This window comes from Salmo salar, chromosome 02 (genome assembly GCF_965601325.2).
Source record: "Salmo salar chromosome 02, fSalSal1, whole genome shotgun sequence".
In the NCBI taxonomy this organism is placed as follows: Eukaryota; Metazoa; Chordata; class Actinopteri; order Salmoniformes; family Salmonidae; genus Salmo; species Salmo salar.
Window position 1 is genome coordinate 685,131 of NC_138292.1, and position 20,361 is coordinate 705,491.

A 20,361-nucleotide genomic window follows, 5' to 3' on the forward strand; every position below is an offset into this window, starting at 1 on the left:
ATTAAACACTTGTTGTTACCACTGTCTCTAACATGAATCAACTGTAATTAAACACTTGTTGTTACCACTGTCTCTGACATGAATCAACTGTAATTAAACACTTGTTGTTACCACTGTCTCTAACATGAATCAACTGTAATTAAACACTTGTTGTTACCACTGTCTCTAACATGAATCAACTGTAATTAAACACTTGTTGTTACCACTGTCTCTGACATGAATCAACTGTAATTAAACACTTGTTGTTACCACTGTCTCTAACATGAATCAACTGTAATTAAACACTTGTTGTTACCACTGTCTCTAACATGAATCAACTGTAATTAAACACTTGTTGTTACCACTGTCTCTAACATGAATCAACTGTAATTAAACACTTGTTGTTACCACTGTCTCTAACATGAATCAACTGTAATTAATAAACACTTGTTGTTACCACTGTCTCTAACATGAATCAACTGTAATTAAACACTTGTTGTTACCACTGTCTCTGACACAGCCAGGTTCCCCGTTAACCTTCCAGCTGGATCAGAGCGACAGCCTGGTCCAAGATCTGTTTGTGCTCTTGGCAACTCCGTTTAGCATGACAGTTCCACAAGGAGTTGGCAAGAGAGCAGAAACAGTCTGCTTACCCAGGCTATCAGAGAGCTGTCTGTCTGTCTGTCTGTCTGTCTGTCTGTCTGTCTGTCTGTCTGTCTGTCTGTCTGTCTGTCTGTCTGTCTGTCTGTCTGGTACCCAGGCTATCAGAGAGCTGTCTGTCTGTCTGTCTGTCTGTCTGTCTGTCTGTCTGTCTGTCTGTCTGTCTGTCTGTCTGGTACCCAGGCTATCAGAGAGCTGTCTGTCTGTCTGTCTGTCTGTCTGTCTGTCTGTCTGTCTGTCTGTCTGGTACCCAGGCCATCAGAGAGCTGTCTGTCTGTCTGTCTGTCTGTCTGTCTGTCTGTCTGTCTGTCTGTCTGTCTGTCTGGTACCCAGGCTATCAGAGAGCTGTCTGTCTGTCTGTCTGTCTGTCTGTCTGTCTGTCTGTCTGTCTGTCTGTCTGTCTGTCTGTCTGTCTGTCTGTCTGTCTGGTACCCAGGCTATCAGAGAGCTGTCTGTCTGTCTGTCTGTCTGTCTGTCTGTCTGTCTGTCTGTCTGTCTGTCTGTCTGGTACCCAGGCTATCAGAGAGCTGTCTGTCTGTCTGTCTGTCTGTCTGTCTGTCTGTCTGTCTGTCTGTCTGTCTGTCTGTCTGTCTGTCTGTCTGTCTGTCTGGTACCCAGGCCATCAGAGAGCTGTCTGTCTGTCTGTCTGTCTGTCTGTCTGTCTGTCTGTCTGTCTGTCTGTCTGTCTGTCTGTCTGTCTGTCTGTCTGTCTGTCTGTCTGTCTACAGTCTGGTACCCAGGCTATCAGAGAGCGAGCTAGCTGCCTGCCTGCTAAAATACAAATGAAACCAATCTATCCCCAACAACTACTGCATATAGCAGTAATTCTACAACTGGGACCAGCCATATGCTGTTACAGTCTCTTTGGATAAAAGCATCTGCTGAATGGCATTATTACATATTAGTGACAGGATTGGATTGGATTTAACGAGGTTTTAACCAATGATACTGGGAAAGTATGTGCTGTATTTTGTGGCATAACTTAATGCATGGCCTTTATGTGTTTAGTAATGAGCTTATTACCAGTATTCCCATTTCTGTCTTAAAGAGAAATATTCATATACAAAGTGTGTGTGTGTGTCTCTTCCACATTTTCATTAAAATCATATTGACTCATTGGCATAGCTCTCCCTATTCCAGTGTTTTAGTGTCCCGTGTTCGGTTATGCTTTAGGAAGGCCAAAGTTTCAAATGGACATATCTGAGATGGTTTTTTTTTTCTCTCCAGGAAATGTGTTGTATATGTTTATAGCTATTATCATAGAACTGGAAGGAAGTATAGGGGCAACGGCTGATAGGAGGTGGAATCACCATTTCCCACGACTGTACTGTACTGTACTGTACTGTACTGTACTCTACTGTACTGTACTGTACTGTACTGTACTGTACTCTACTGTACTGTACTCTACTGTACTGTACTGTACTCTACTGTACTGTACTGTACTGTACTCTACTGTACTGTACTGTACTCTACTGTACTCTACTCTACTGTACTGTACTGTACTGTACTCTACTGTACTGTACTGTACTTTACTGTACTGTACTGTACTGTACTGTATTGTATTCTACTGTACTGTACTGTACTGTATTGTACTCTACTGTACTCTACTGTACTGTACTGTACTCTACTCTACTCTACTGTACTCTACTCTACTCTACTGTACTCTACTCTACTGTACTGTACTCTACTCTACTCTACTGTACTCTACTCTACTCTACTCTACAGTACTCTACTCTACTGTACTGTACTGTATTCTACTGTACTGTACTCTACTGTACTCTACTCTACTCTACTGTACTGTACTCTACTGTACTGTACTGTACTGTACTCTACTCTACTGTACTCTACTGTACTGTACTCTACTGTACTGTACTCTACTCTACTGTACTCTACTCTACTGTACTCTACTGTACTGTATTCTACTCTACTCTACTCTACTCTACTGTACTCTACTGTACTGTACTTTACTCTACTCTACTCTACTGTACTCTACTGTACTGTACTGTACTGTATTCTACTGTACTGTACTGTACTGTACTGTACTGTACTCTACTGTACTGTACTGTATTCTACTGTACTCTACTGTACTGTACTCTACTGTACTCTACTGTACTCTACTCTACTGTACTGTATTCTACTGTACTGTACTGTACTCTACTGTACTGTACTGTACTGTACTGTACTGTACTGTATGGCTGATGCTTTTACAATAGCTATATGATAGACCTATAGATCCAGAGGAGAGCAATGGCCCACCAGCGGTGTGTGTGTGTGTGTGTGTGTGTGTGTGTGTGTGTGTGTGTGTGTGTGTGTGTGTGTGTGTGTGTGTGTGTGTGTGTGTGTGTGTGTGTGTGTGTGTGTGTGTGTGTGTGAGAACAGGGGTGTCATACACCCCAATAAATCTGATGAGGCACAAAGTATGTGAGGATGGCTGGGGTGTGGTCTGAAGGGGGGGGGATATGCCCCCGTCGAGAAGTTGGAGAATTTAGCATTTTTTCAAATACCTAAAACATTTTTTTTTCTGCAAATCTAGATCCATAATCATTATACTTAATTCTATGTCTAAAAAAAATATATATATATAGATGTAAATTATATTTTTCTGCATATCTAAACCTCTTGAGCTGTCTGTATCATCCTGACTGGTGGCTTTTTTTTCAAAGAAACTAAATATGCTTTTCTGCTGAAATCTGGGTAAATAATTAAGAGGAATGTGAGTCTTATTCAGTACATGTAGTTATCGATTGGTTTTCTCAAATCTACCAACCTTGCCAGCAGACATGCCAGCTAAGATAGAGCAGCTAGCTTGTCTAACTAACTTGATTGACAGCCTGAAATGGCTTCTGGGTAGCCGGTTATGAGGTTGGGAACCTATCTGGACTAGTTTAAACCAACTGTAGTATTACAGAGAAACTACGTGTGTGTGTGTGTGTGTGTGTGTGTGTGTGTGTGTGTGTGTGTGTGTGTGTGTGTGTGTGTGTGTGTGTGTGTGTGTGTGTGTGTGTGTGTGTGTGTGTGTGTGTGTGTGTGTGTGTACCCATAACTCCCAACTGCAGAGTGATTATCACAGTTTAAAGGAGATGGATCTCCCATGAGCACTGCTGTTTATTGCCTTTAATTACAAGACTAATTACCCCATCACACACACACACACACACACACACACACACACACACACACACACACACACACACACACACACACACACACACACACACACACACACACACACACACACACACACACACACACCTCTTCAGTATAAACCATCTTGGTGAGACAAGTGACATATAGAGAGGGGAGGAAAATATTAACGAGATTTAAATGTCCTCCATCTTGGGGATACATCCATAAACTTCCTGTCGTCACTTCCTGTTGAACGGGGAACGAGGGAGAGCTCGGTTTGTTGTTTTGGAAAGTTTGTTGATTTGGAAAGTTTTGAAAAGTATATTGAAAAAGTTGAATTACTAGCTAGCTAGCAACTTTTTGAGTTTGGATCCCGCGCCGTGGTTGGCATCAGTTGCTGGGACCGCTACTATCTACCCAGTGGTCCTGCCGACTAAGGCCGGGTCTGAGGAACTGTTTGGAGTAGCAGCTAGCCTAGCTGCTAGCTAGTTGCATATCAGGCTAGCAGGGTTTTCTTGAGGGTTTGAATGCAGCCCGCAACACAGTTAGCCATTGTGTCCTGGGACCACGGATTGTCCCGGGACCACGGATTGTCCCGGGACCACGGATTGTCCCGGGACCACGGATTGTCCCGGGACCACGGATTGTCCCGGGCTTGTGGTTGTTTAGATCCATGCTGTCTGTTGTTGTTTTCATTCTCCCCTGCGACCTGCCCTGTCTGGAACAGCGAGGTGTAACAGAGTAACCTACGCCGTTACCATGACAAAGACCAAAGCCGGGTGGGAGTATCGTTGAGGACAGTGTTGTCTCTCTATCACAGGTGAAGGATATTTTAAACCAACAAAAAGAGTTGTACAAGCAGTTGTTACAACAACAACAAAATACTGTAGCTTCAAGTGTTTTGTCCAAATGCTGGTGGCGTCAACTAATTAAAAAAATGGACGACCTGACCAGAGAGGTCCAGGACCTGGAGAACAGTTTGCAGTTCTCCCAGGGTCATCTCGACGAGTTGAAACAGGAGAACGGCAAGATGAAAGCGATCTGGAAGTCATTGAGAGAGGACATCAGTTCTGTATGTGAATCAACGATAACAATGACCAGGAAATCAGATTATCTCCAGGGACAATCAAGGCAGAACAACACGGTTGTGGACAAAAATGCAGAATCTCCACATGAGACCTGGACAGAGTCTGAGGACAAAGTGAGGGAAATGGACCACAGGAAGATTAAGGTGGACCGCGCCCACAGGACTGGAAAACCCACTACCAGCCCAGGTGACAGGCCCAGGCTGATAGTGGTAAAGTTATTGAGGTTTAAGGACATGGTAGCTGTTCTGGAAAGAGCCAAGAACTTTAGAGGAACGTACAGTGCATTCAGAAAATATTTTAAAAAATGTAGACTTTTTCCAATTTTTTTTGCATTGCAGCCTTTTTCTAAAGTGGATTAAATATTTTTTTCCCCTCATCAATCTACACACAACACCACATAATGACATCACAACACCCCATAATGACATCACAATACCCCATAATGACATCACAATACCCCATAATGACATCACAATACCCCATAATGACATCACAATACCCCATAATGACATCACAATACCCCATAATGACATCACAACACCCCATAATGACATCACAATACCCCATAATGACATCACAATACCCCATAATGACATCACAATATCCCATAATGGCATCACAACACCCCATAATGACATCACAATACCCCATAATGACATCACAATACCCCATAACGACATCCCAACACCCCATAATGACATCACAATACCCCATAATGACATCACAACACCCCATAACGACATCCCAACACCCCATAATGAGAAAGAAATCTAGGTTTTTAGAAACGCTTGCAAAGAAATTTAAAAAAGCAGGTTAATTGTGGTGAGGAAAATACCAGCTGGATTGAAATGTCCTCCATCTTGGGGAACCATCCTTCATATGGTCAATTCTGAAGAAGAAAACTGAACAGTAACAACCTACTATATGAGAAGCCATCTTGTTCAATTCAACACTCTTGGGATGCGTCCCAAATAGCACCCTATTCCCCCCCCCCCCCCAGAGTGTCCACGTCAAAAGTAGTACACTAGATAGAGAAAAGCAGGGTACCGTTGGGTATTTTCAGCTCTTCCCCTCAGCTCAGTACCGTTCCATATGGGGCGGAATGCCTTATTCATCAGATAGAGGGTTGAAAGGAGGCCTCCCACCCTTCCTGTTGGCCGCTTGGGAACACTCAGACAATGAGGGGATATGAGTCCCTCTGGTACGGTTGGACGCAGACTGACATAGTTCTACACACAGCGGGAGACCGGCTGTGGCCAGAATGAACCTCTTCAAAGACATCCCTATCAACGTTCAAAATGGCACCCTATTCCCTATCTAGTGCACTACTTTTTAATCAGGTCCCCTGGTCAAAAGTAGGGCACTATATTAGGGAATAGGGTTCCATTGTGGACACCCCCTGGTCTCCTGGCAATACACTGTGGAGGTCAGAACAACAATGGGATCAGGCTCTTTCTCCTATTTCGGACGTTTTTAGACTTTCAGACAGCAGATTAACGAAATAGGTTTCAGGGACTGTTGTCTTTGGCAGTGAGATAACTTTTTATTTTACCGTTATTTAACTAGGCAAGTCAGTTATTGAAAATAAGAATTTGTTCTTGACGGCTTAGGAACAGTGGGTGAACAGTCTTGTTCAGGGGGCAGAACGACAGACTTTTACCTTGTCAGCTCAGGGATTCGATCTTGCAACCTTTGGGTTACTAGTTCAACGCTCTAACCACTAGGCTACCTGCCTCCCCCCTCTAACCGCTAGGCTACCTGCCTCCCCCCTCTAACCACTAGGTTACCTGCCTCCCCCCCTCTAACCACTAGGCTACCTGCCTCCCCCCCTCTAACCACTAGGCTACCTGCCTCCCCCCTCTAACCGCTAGGCTACCTGCCTCCCCCCTCTAACCACTAGGCTACCTGCCTCCCCCCTCTAACCACTAGGCTACCCTGCATCCCCCCTCTAACCACTAGGCTACCTGCCTCCCCCCTCTAACCACTAGGCAACCTGCCTCCCCCCTCTAACCACTAGGCTACCTGCCTCCCCCCTCTAACCACTAGGTTACCTGCCTCCCCCCCTCTAACCACTAGGCTACCTGCCTCCCCCTCTAACCACTAGGCAACCTGCCTCCCCCCTCTAACCACTAGGCTACCTGCCTCCCCCCTCTAACCACTAGGTTACCTGCCTCCCCCCCTCTAACCACTAGGCTACCTGCCTCCCCCCTCTAACCACTAGGCTACCTGCCTCCCCCCTCTAACCGCTAGGCTACCTGCCTCCCCCCTCTAACCACTAGGCTACCTGCCTCCCCCCTCTAACCGCTAGGCTACCTGCCTCCCCCCTCTAACCACTAGGTTACCTGCCTCCCCCCCTCTAACCACTAGGCTACCTGCCTCCCCCCTCTAACCGCTAGGCTACCTGCCTCCCCCCTCTAACCACTAGGTTACTTGCCTCCCCCCCTCTAACCACTAGGCTACCTGCCGTCCCTCCACTCTAACCACTAGGTTACCTGCCTCCCCCCCTCTAACCACTAGGCTACCTGCCTCCCCCCTCTAACCGCTAGGCTACCTGCCTCCCCCCTCTAACCACTAGGTTACCTGCCTCCCCCCCCTCTAACCACTAGGCTACCTGCCGTCCCTCCACTCTAACCACTAGGCTACCCTGCATCCCCCCTCTAACCGCTAGGCTACCTGCCTCCCCCCTCTAACCACTAGGCAACCTGCCTCCCCCCTCTAACCACTAGGCAACCTGCCTCCCCCCTCTAACCACTAGGCTACCTGCCTCCCCCCTCTAACCACTAGGCTACCTGCCTCTCCCCTCTAACCACTAGGCTACCTGCCTCCCCCCTCTAACCACTAGGCTACCTGCCTCCCCCCTCTAACCACTAGGCTACCTGCCTCCCCCCCTCTAATCACTACGCTACCTGCCTCCCCCCTCTAACCACTAGGCTACCTGCCGTCCCTCCACTCTAACCACTAGGCTACCTGCCGTCCCTCCACTCTAACCACTAGGCTACCTGCCTCCCCCCTCTAACCACTAGGCTACCTGCCTCCCCCCTCTAACCACTAGGCTACCTGCCGTCCCTCCACTCTAACCACTAGGCTACCTGCCGTCCCTCCACTCTAACCACTAGGCTACCCTGCCGTCCCTCCACTCTAACCACTAGGCTACCCTGCCGTCCCTACACTCTAACCACTAGGCTACCTGCCGTCCCTCCACTCTAACCACTAGGCTACCCGCCGTCCCTCCACTCTAACCACTAGGCTACCCGCCGTCCCTCCACTCTAACCACTAGGCTACCTGCCGTCCCTCCACTCTAACCACTAGGCTACCTGCCGTCCCTCCACTCTAACCACTAGGCTACCTGCCGTCCCTCCACTCTAACCACTAGGCTACCTGCCGTCCCTCCTCTCTAACCACTAGGCTACCTGCCGTCCCTCCACTCTAACCACTAGGCTACCTGCCGTCCCAGCTTTACTAAGAAGACCGTGATCTTGAAACCAACCTTCTGTACGTTCTGTGTGAACTCGTCAAGTTCAAATAAACACAGGTGATATGTCTCTCTGAATGGATCCCAAATGGTGCCCTATTGCCTATGTAGTGCACTACTCCTGACCAGGGACCATAGGAAATAGGGTGCCATTTGATCAGGGCCCATAGAGAATAGGGTGCCATTTGATCAGGGCCCATAGAGAATAGGGTACCATTTGATCAGGGCCCATAGAGAATAGGGTACCATTTGACCAGGGCCCATAGAGAATAGGGGGCCATTTGACCAGGGCCCATAGGGAATAGGGGGCCATTTGACCAGGGCCTGTAGGGAATAGGGTACCATTTGACCAGGGCCCATAGGGAATAAGGGTACCATTAGACCCATAGGGAATAGGGTACCCTGATCTCTACCGTCTCTAACGATAGAGGCCCAACAGAAGAACTCCCTGATCTCTACCGTCTCTAATAATAGAGGCCCAACAGAAGAACTCCCTGATCTCTACCGTCTCTAACGATAGAGGCCCAACAGAAGAACTCCCTGATCTCTACCGTCTCTAATAATAGAGGCCCAACAGAAGAACTCCCTGATCTCTACCATCTCTAATGATAGAGGTCCAACAGAAGAACTTCCTGATCTCTACCATCTCTAATAATAGAGGCCCAACAGAAGAACTTCCTGATCTCTACCATCTCTAATAATAGAGGCCCAACAGAAGAACTCCCTGATCTCTACCGTCTCTAACGATAGAGGCCCAACAGAAGAACTCCCTGATCTCTACCGTCTCTAACGATAGAGGCCCAACAGAAGAACTCCCTGATCTCTGGTAATGTGATGTTAATTATCAGTTAGCTGGTATAATTCACAGGATATCCCTCCATGCTGCAAGGCATCAACATGATCATGGTTTATAAAGCTTCTCCACAGCTCCTACGCTGAGGCTGCATCCCAAACGACTCCCTATTCTCTTTGTAGTGCACTACATTTGACTAGGGTCTATAGGGACACCCATAGGCCTCTGGTTAGAAATAGTGCACTACCTTTGACCGGGGCCCATAAGGGAATACGGCGCCAGTAGGGACGTAGACTGGTTGTTTAATTCTGATCTGATTATCTACATTCTTTGGTTTGGGCTGCGGTTCTCTGGAGGCTGTTAAATCCGACCAACTCACTTCCTGTCTCTGAAGCAGTCACGCCAGGGATCCCCTATCACCAGACATACCCTCCATCTACAGAACCCGGGCTGTGTTCATTAGGACACAAATATTTAAAACACACAACAACAAACAAAAAAGTGCCTTATTGGACAAGACCACGACAGTCCCTCCCTGTTACACTGTCTTGTTTTGTTCCATTTGGTACCAAATGAACACAACCGATGACAGACTCTCATAGTAGAGACACATCTCCCACAGAAGCAGTCAGGCATCACATGTCCTTGGCATTTCCACCATGGACCCACTACTACTACTACTACTGATACTACTACTACTACTACTACTACTACTACTGCTACTACTGATACTACTACTACTACTACTACTACTACTACTACTACCACTACTACTACTGATACTACTACTACTACTACTACTACTGATACTACTACTACTACTACTACTACTACTACTACTACTACTGCTGATACTACTACTACTGATACTACTACTACTACTACTACTACTACTGATACTACTACTACTACTACTACCACTACCACTACTACTACTGATACTACTACTACTACTACTACCACTACCACTACTACTACTGATACTACTACTACTACTACTACTACTACTACTACTACTACTGATACTACTACTACTACTACTGATACTACTACTACTACTACTGATACTACTACTACTGATACTACTACTACTACTACTACTACTACTGATACTACTACTACTACTACTACCACTACCACTACTACTACTGATACTACTACTACTACTACTACTACTACTACTACTACTACTGATACTACTACTACTACTACTGATACTACTACTACTACTACTACTACTACTACTACTACTACTACTGATACTACTACTACTACTACTACTACTACTACTACTGATACTACTACTACTACTACTACTACTGATACTACTACTACTACTACTACTACTACTACTACTACTACTACTACTACTACTACTACTGATACTACTACTACTACTACTACTACTACTACTACTACCACTACCACTACTACTACTACTACTACTACTACTACCACTACCACTACTACTACTGATACTACTACTACTACTACCACTACTACTACTACTACTACTACTACTACTACTACTACCACTACTACTACTACTACTGATACTACTACTACTACTACTACTACTACTACTACTACCACTACTACTACTACTACTACTACTGCTACTACTACTACTACTACTACTACTACTACTACTACTACTACCACTACCACTACTACTACTGATACTACTACTACTACTACTGATACTACTACTACTACTACTACTACTACTACTACTACTGATACTACTACTACTACTACTACTACTACTACTACTACTACTACTACTGATACTACTACTACTACTACTGATACTACTACTACTACTACTACTACTACTACTACTACTGATACTACTACTACTACTACTACTACTACTACTACTACTACTACTACTGATACTACTACTACTACTACTGATACTACTACTACTACTACTACCACTACTACTACTGATACTACTACTACTACTACTACTGATACTACTACTACTACTACTACTGATACTACTACTACTACTACTACTACTGATACTACTACTACTACTACTACTACTACTACTACTACTACTGATACTACTACTACTACTACTGATACTACTACTACTACTACTACTACTACTACTACTACTACTACTACTGATACTACTACTACTACTACTACTACTACTACTACTACTACCACTACTACTACTACTACTACCACTACTACTACTACTACTGATACTACTACTACTACTACTACTACTACTACTACTACTACTACTACTACTACTACTACTACCACTACCACTACTACTACTGATACTACTACTACTACTACTACTACTACTACTACTACTGATACTACTACTACTACTACTACTACTACTACTACTACTACTACTACTGATACTACTACTACTACTACTACTGATACTACTACTACTACTACTACTACTACTACTACTACTGATACTACTACTACTACTACTACTACTACTACTACTACTACTACTACTGATACTACTACTACTACTACTACTACTACTACTACTACTGATACTACTACTACTACTACTACTACTACTACTACTGATACTACTACTACTACTGATACTACTACTACTACTACTACTACTACTACTACCACCACTGCTACTACTGCTACTACTACTACTACTACTACTGATACTACTACTACTACTACTACTGATACTACTACTACTACTACTACTGATACTACTACTACTACTACTACTACTACTACTACTACTACTACTACTACTACTACTACTACTGATACTACTACTACTACTACTACTACTACTACTACTACTACTACTGATACTACTACTACTACTACTACTACTACTACTACTGATACTACTACTACTACTACTACTGATACTACTACTACTACTACTACTACTACTACTACCACTGCTACTACTACTACTGCTACTACTACTACTACTACTACTGATACTACTACTACTACTACTACTACTACTACTACTACTACTACTACTACTGATACTACTACTACTACTACTACTACTACTACCACCACTGCTACTACTGCTACTACTACTACTACTACTACTGATACTACTACTACTACTACTACTGATACTACTACTACTACTACTACTACTACTACTACTACTACTACTACTGATACTACTACTACTACTACTACTACTACTACTACTACTACTACTGATACTACTACTACTACTACTACTACTGCTACTACTACTACTACTACTACTGATACTACTACTACTACTACTACTGATACTACTACTACTACTACTACTACTACTACTACTACTACTACTACTGATACTACTACTACTACTACTACTACTACTACTACTACTACTACTGATACTACTACTACTACTACTACTACTACTACTACTACTACTACTGATACTACTACTACTACTACTACTACTACTACTACTGATACTACTACTACTACTACTACTGATACTACTACTACTACTACTACTACTACTACTACCACTGCTACTACTGCTACTACTACTACTACTACTACTACTACTACTACTACTACTACCGACGATGATGAATAATACAAACACGTCCCGCAGAGAGATTCTCTTTCAACCTCTTCATCCTGCTTACAGCTAATACAAACCACTTCGGGTTTCTCTGTTTTTAATCCAACCCCTGGTGGAGGACAGATGTTGCTCTCCCCTCATTGGGATTAATGTGGATTTGGTTGAATATAAATATGTGATCATTAGAAGAAAGAAAGCTCCTCCGTGTTAATCCCTTAACGAGTGTCTCTGAGGATGGTCTTTATTCTGCCGGTGACATTCATCCCTTCAGTGACACACTACAGTATAGCAGACCACCGCCCCAACAGACCATCGCCCCAACAGACCCTCTACTAGCAGACCACCGCCCCAACAGACCACCGCCCCAACAGACCCTCTACTAACAGACCACCGCCCCAACAGACCACCGCGCCAACAGACCACCGCGCCAACAGACCACCGCCCCAACAGACCACCGCCCCAACAGACCACCGCCCCAACAGACCCTCTACTAGCAGACCCTCTACTAACAGACCACCGCCCCAACAGACCCTCTACTAACAGACCACCGCCCCAACAGACCCTCTACTAACAGACCACCACCCCAACAGACCCTCTACTAACAGACCACCGCCCCAACAGACCCTCTACTAACAGACCACCGCCCCAACAGACCCTCTACTAACAGACCACCGCCCCAACAGACCCTCTACTAACAGACCACCACCCCAACAGACCCTCTACTAGCAGACCACCACCCCAACAGACCACCGCCCCAACAGACCACCACCCCAACAGACCACCGCCCCAACAGACCACCGCCCCAACAGACATTCTACTAACAGACCACCGCCCCAACAGACCCTCTACTAACAGACCACCGCCCCAACAGACCCTCTACTAGCAGACCACCACCCCAACAGACCACCGCCCCAACAGACCACCACCCCAACAGACCACCGCCCCAACAGACCACCGCCCCAACAGACCCTCTACTAACAGACCACCGCCCCAACAGACCCTCTACTAGCAGACCACCGCCCCAACAGACCCTCTACTAACAGACCACCGCCCCAACAGACCATCGCCCCAACAGACCCTCTACTAGCAGACCACCGCCCCAACAGACCACCGCCCCAACAGACCCTCTACTAACAGACCACCGCCCCAACAGACCACCGCGCCAACAGACCACCGCGCCAACAGACCACCGCCCCAACAGACCACCGCCCCAACAGACCACCGCCCCAACAGACCCTCTACTAGCAGACCCTCTACTAACAGACCACCGCCCCAACAGACCCTCTACTAACAGACCACCGCCCCAACAGACCCTCTACTAACAGACCACCACCCCAACAGACCCTCTACTAACAGACCACCGCCCCAACAGACCCTCTACTAACAGACCACCGCCCCAACAGACCCTCTACTAACAGACCACCGCCCCAACAGACCCTCTACTAACAGACCACCACCCCAACAGACCCTCTACTAGCAGACCACCACCCCAACAGACCACCGCCCCAACAGACCACCACCCCAACAGACCACCGCCCCAACAGACCACCGCCCCAACAGACCTTCTACTAACAGACCACCGCCCCAACAGACCCTCTACTAACAGACCACCGCCCCAACAGACCCTCTACTAGCAGACCACCACCCCAACAGACCACCGCCCCAACAGACCACCACCCCAACAGACCACCGCCCCAACAGACCACCGCCCCAACAGACCCTCTACTAACAGACCACCGCCCCAACAGACCCTCTACTAGCAGACCACCGCCCCAACAGACCCTCTACTAACAGACCACCACCCCAACAGACCACCGCCCCAACAGACCCTCTACTAACAGACCACCGCCCCAACAGACCACCACCCCAACAGACCACCGCCCCAACAGACCACCGCCCCAACAGACCCTCTACTAGCAGACCACCGCCCCAACAGACCCTCTACTAACAGACCACCACCCCAACAGACCCTCTACTAACAGACCACCGCCCCAACAGACCCTCTACTAACAGACCACCGCCCCCAACAGACCCTCTACTAACAGACCACCGCCCCAACAGACCCTCTACTAACAGACCACCACCCCAACAGACCCTCTACTAACAGACCACCACCCCAACAGACCCTCTACTAACAGACCACCACCCCAACAGACCACCGCCCCAACAGACCACCGCCCCAACAGACCCTCTACTAACAGACCACCGCCCCAACAGACCACCGCCCCCAACAGACCCTCTACTAACAGACCACCGCCCCAACAGACCACCACCCCAACAGACCCTCTACTAACAGACCACCGCCCCCAACAGACCCTCTACTAACAGACCACCGCCCCCAACAGACCCTCTACTAACAGACCACCGCCCCAACAGACCACCGCCCCAACAGACCACCGCCCCAACAGACCCTCTACTAACAGACCACCGCCCCAACAGACCCTCTACTAACAGACCACCGCCCCAACAGACCCTCTACTAACAGACCACCGCCCCAACAGACCACCGCCCCAACAGACCCTCTACTAGCAGACCACCACCCCAACAGACCACCGCCCCAACAGACCACCACCCCAACAGACCACCGCCCCAACAGACCACCGCCCCAACAGACCCTCTACTAACAGACCACCGCCCCAACAGACCCTCTACTAACAGACCACCGCCCCAACAGACCCTCTACTAGCAGACCACCGCCCCAACAGACCCTCTACTAACAGACCACCGCCCCAACAGACCCTCTACTAACAGACCACCGCCCCAACAGACCCTCTACTAACAGACCACCGCCCCAACAGACCCTCTACTAGCAGACCACCGCCCCAACAGACCACCGCCCCAACAGACCCTCTACTAGCAGACCACCGCCCCAACAGACCCTCTACTAACAGACCACCGCCCCAACAGACCCTCTACTAACAGACCACCGCCCCAACAGACCCTCTACTAACAGACCACCACCCCAACAGACCCTCTACTAACAGACCACCACCCCAACAGACCCTCTACTAACAGACCACCACCCCAACAGACCACCGCCCCAACAGACCACCGCCCCAACAGACCCTCTACTAACAGACCACCGCCCCAACAGACCCTCTACTAACAGACCACCGCCCCAACAGACCCTCTACTAACAGACCACCGCCCCAACAGACCCTCTACTAACAGACCACCGCCCCAACAGACCACCACCCCAACAGACCCTCTACTAACAGACCCTCTACTAACAGACCACCGCCCCAACAGACCCTCTACTAACAGACCACCGCCCCAACAGACCCTCTACTAACAGACCACCGCCCCAACAGACCCTCTACTAACAGACCACCGCCCCAACAGACCACCGCCCCAACAGACCCTCTACTAGCAGACCACCGCCCCAACAGACCCTCTACTAACAAACCACCGCCCCAACAGACCCTCTACTAACAGACCACCGCCCCAACAGACCCTCTACTAACAGACCACCGCCCCAACAGACCCTCTACTAACAGACCACCGCCCCAACAGACCCTCTACTAACAGACCACCACCCCAACAGACCCTCTACTAACAGACCACCGCCCCAACAGACCACCGCCCCAACAGACCACCGCCCCAACAGACCCTCTACTAACAGACCACCGCCCCCAACAGACCCTCTACTAACAGACCACCGCCCCCAACAGACCCTCTACTAAGCAGTATAAAACCATTATTAAAGTGGCCACTGATTCCATGTCTACGTATATGGGGCAGCAGCCTGTAAGGTGCAGGGTTGAGTAACCTGGTGGAAGCCGGCTAGTGATGGCTATTTAACAGGCTGATGGCCTTGAGATAGAAGCTGTTTTTCAGTCTCTCGGTCCCAGCTTTGATGCACCTGTACTGACCTCACCTTCTGGATGTTAGCGGGGTGAACAGGTTGTGGCTCAGGTGGTTGTTGTCCTTGATGATCTTTTTGGCCTTCCTGTGACATCAGGTGCTGTAGGTGTCCTGGAGGGCAGGTAGTTTGCCCCTGGTGATGCGTTGGGCAGACCGCACCACCCTCTGGAGAGCCCTGCAGTTGAGGGCGGTGCTGTTGGCATACCAGTCGGTGATACAGTCAGACAGGATGCTCTCAATTGTGCATCTGTAAAACTTTGTGAGGCTTTTAGGTGCCAAGCCAAATTTCTTCAGCCTCATGAGGCTGCACCTTCTTCACCACACTGTTTGTGTGGGTGAACCATTTCAGATCGTCAGTGATGTGTACGCCGAGGAACTTAAAGCTTTCCACCTTCTCCACTGCGGTCCCGTCGATGTGGATAGGGGCGTGCTCCCTCTGCTGTTTCCTGAAGTCCACGATCAGCTCCTTTGTTTTGTTGACGTTGAGTGAGAAGTTATTTTCTGCCAGGGGCCTCACCTCCTCCCTGTAGGCTGTCTCATCATTATTGATAATCAGTCCTACTACTGTTGTGTCGTCTGCAAACTTGATGATTGAGTTGGAGGCGTTCGTGGCCACGCAGTCATCGGTGAACAGGGAGTACAGGACGGGGCTGAGCACGCACCCTTGTGGGGCCCCTGTGTTGAGGATCAGCGAAATGGAGGTGTTGTTTCCTACCTTCACCACCTGGAGTCAGCCCGTCAGGAAGTTCAGGACCCAGTTGCACAGGGCGGGGTTCAGTGCCAGAGTCCCGAGCTTAATGATGAGCTTGGAAGGTACTATGGTGTTGAATGCTGAGCTATAGTCAATGCAACAGCATTCTTACAGAGGTATTCCTCTTGTCCAGATTGGATAGGGCAGTGTGCAGTGCGACTGCATTGTCTGTGGATCTATTGGGGCGGTAAGCAAATTTGCAGTGGGTCCAGGGTGTCTGGTAAGGTAGTGGTGATAGGATCCATAACTCTCAGTATAGAAGGCCAACAGCCCAACAGAGTCCCAGCTGTCTGGGTCCAGGGTGTCAGGTAAAGGTAGTGGTGATAGGATCCATAACTCTCAGTATAGAAGGCCAACAGCCCAACAGAGTCCCAGCTGTCTGGGTCCAGGGTGTCAGGTAAAGGTAGTGGTGATAGGATCCATAACTCTCAGTATAGAAGGCCAACAGCCCAACAGAGTCCCAGCTGTCTGGGTCCAGGGTGTCAGGTAAAGGTAGTGGTGATAGGATCCATAACTCTCAGTATAGAAGGCCAACAGCCCAACAGAGTCCCAGCTGTCTGGTCCCATGTAACGCAGGCAGAGTCAGCATCTCACCAGACTCATCTACCCAGCTCTGCATCCCAAATGGCATCCTAGTCCAGAGGGCTCCTGTGAAAAGTAGTGCACTATATAGGGAATAGGGTGCCATTTGGGCCTGGTCTAAAGTAGTGCACTATATAGGGAGTAGGGTGGGTCCTGGTCTAAAGTAGTGCACTATATAGGGAATAGGGTACCATTGGGTTCTGGTCTATAGTAGTGCACTATATATAGGGAATAGGGTGCCATTGGGCCCTGGTATAAAGTAGTGCACTACATAGGGAATAGGGTGCCATTTGGGATGCATATCCAGCCCTGCATGGGACGCTATTGATATGCCCTGATGATTAGGAAACGATGGATGCTACCAAGACTGACAAGCTGCTTTTATACCTATATCACGTTTCAGGTAAGACCCCAGTGCAGACTGTGTTGAAGTAACAATGTTTATTACAGCAACAGGAGCAGGCAAACGACAGGTCAAAGCAGGCAGGGGTTTATAATCCAGAGTAGTGGGTCAAAGGTACAGGACGGCAGGCAGGCTCAGGGGCAGGGGCAGGCAGAGTGGTCAGGCAGGCGGGCTCAGAGTCCGTCAGGCAAGGGTCAAAACCAGGAGGGCGAAAAAAAGAGAGACCGGGGAAAAGCAGGAGCTGAGAAAAGCGCTGGTTGACTTGACAAACACGACGAACTGGCAACAGACAAACAGAGAACACAGGTATAAATACACAGGGGATAATGGGGAAGAGGTATAAAACAGCTTAGGTAGTCCCATTACCACCCCATGGTAGTCCCATTACCACCCCATGGCAGTCCCATTACCACCCCATGGTAGTCCCATTACCACCCCATGGTAGTCCCATTACCACCCCATGGTAGTCCCATTACCACCCCATGGTAGTCCCATTACCACCCCATGGCAGTCCAATTACCACCCCATGGTAGTCCCATTACCACCCCATGGCAGTCCCATTACGTAGTCCCATTACAACCCCATGGTAGTCCCATTACCACCCCATGGTAGTCCCATTACCACCCCATTTACTGCTGTCTTCATATAGAGGTAGTTTACTGCTGTCTTCATATAGAGGTAGTTTACTGCTGTCTACATATAGAGGTAGTTTACTGCTGTCTTCATATAGAGGTAGTTTACTGCTTCATATAGAGGTAGTTTACTGCTGTCTACATATAGAGGTAGTTTACAGCTGTCTTCACATAGAGGTAGATTACTGCTGTCTACATATAGAGGTAGTTTACTGCTGTCTACATATAGAGGTAGTTTACTGCTGTCTACATATAGAGGTAGTTTACTGCTGTCTACATATAGAGGTAGTTTACTGCTGTCTACATATAGAGGTAGTTTACTGCTTCATATAGAGGTAGTTTACTGCTGTCTTCATATAGAGGTAGTTTACTGCTGTCTACATATAGAGGTAGTTTACTGCTGTCTTCATATAGAGGTAGTTTACTGCTGTCTACATATAGAGGTAGTTAACTGCTGTCTTCATATAGAGGTAGTTTACTGCTTCATGTCGAGGTAGTTTACTGCTGTCTACATATAGAGGTAGTTTACTGCTGTCTACATATAGAGGTAGTTTACTGCTGTCTACATATAGAGGTAGTTTACTGCTGTCTACATATAGAGGTAGTTTACTGCTGTCTTCACATAGAGGTAGTTTACTGCTGTCTTCATATAGAGGTAGTTTACTGCTGTCTACATATAGAGGTAGTTTACTGCTGTCTTCATATAGAGGTAGTTTACTGCTTCATATAGAGGTAGTTTACTGCTGTCTTCATATAGAGGTAGTTTACTGCTGTCTACATATAGAGGTAGTTTACTGCTGTCTTCATATAGAGGTAGTTTACTGCTGTCTACATATAGAGGTAGTTAACTGCTGTCTTCATATAGAGGTAGTTTACTGCTTCATGTCGAGGTAGTTTACTGCTGTCTACATATAGAGGTAGTTTACTGCTTCATATAGAGGTAGTTTACTGCTGTCTTCATATAGAGGTAGTTTACTGCTGTCTACATATAGAGGTAGTTTACTGCTGTCTACACATAGAGGTAGTTTACTGCTGTCTACATATAGAGGTAGTTTACTGCTGTCTACATATAGAGGTAGTGTACTGCTTCATATAGAGGTAGTTTACTGCTGTCTACATATAGAGGTAGTTTACTGCTGTCTTCATATAGAGGTAGTTTACTGCTTCATGTAGAGGTAGTTTACTGCTGTCTACATATAGAGGTAGTTTACTGCTTCATATAGAGGTAGTTTACTGCTGTCTACATATAGAGGTAGTTTACTGCTGTCTATATATAGAGGTAGTTTACTGCTTCATATAGAGATAGTTTACTGCTGTCTTCATATAGAGGTAGTTTACTGCTGTCTACATATAGAGGTAGTTTACTGCTGTCTGCATATAGAGGTAGTTTACTGCTTCATATAGAGGTAGTTTACTGCTGTCTTCATATAGAGGTAGTTTAC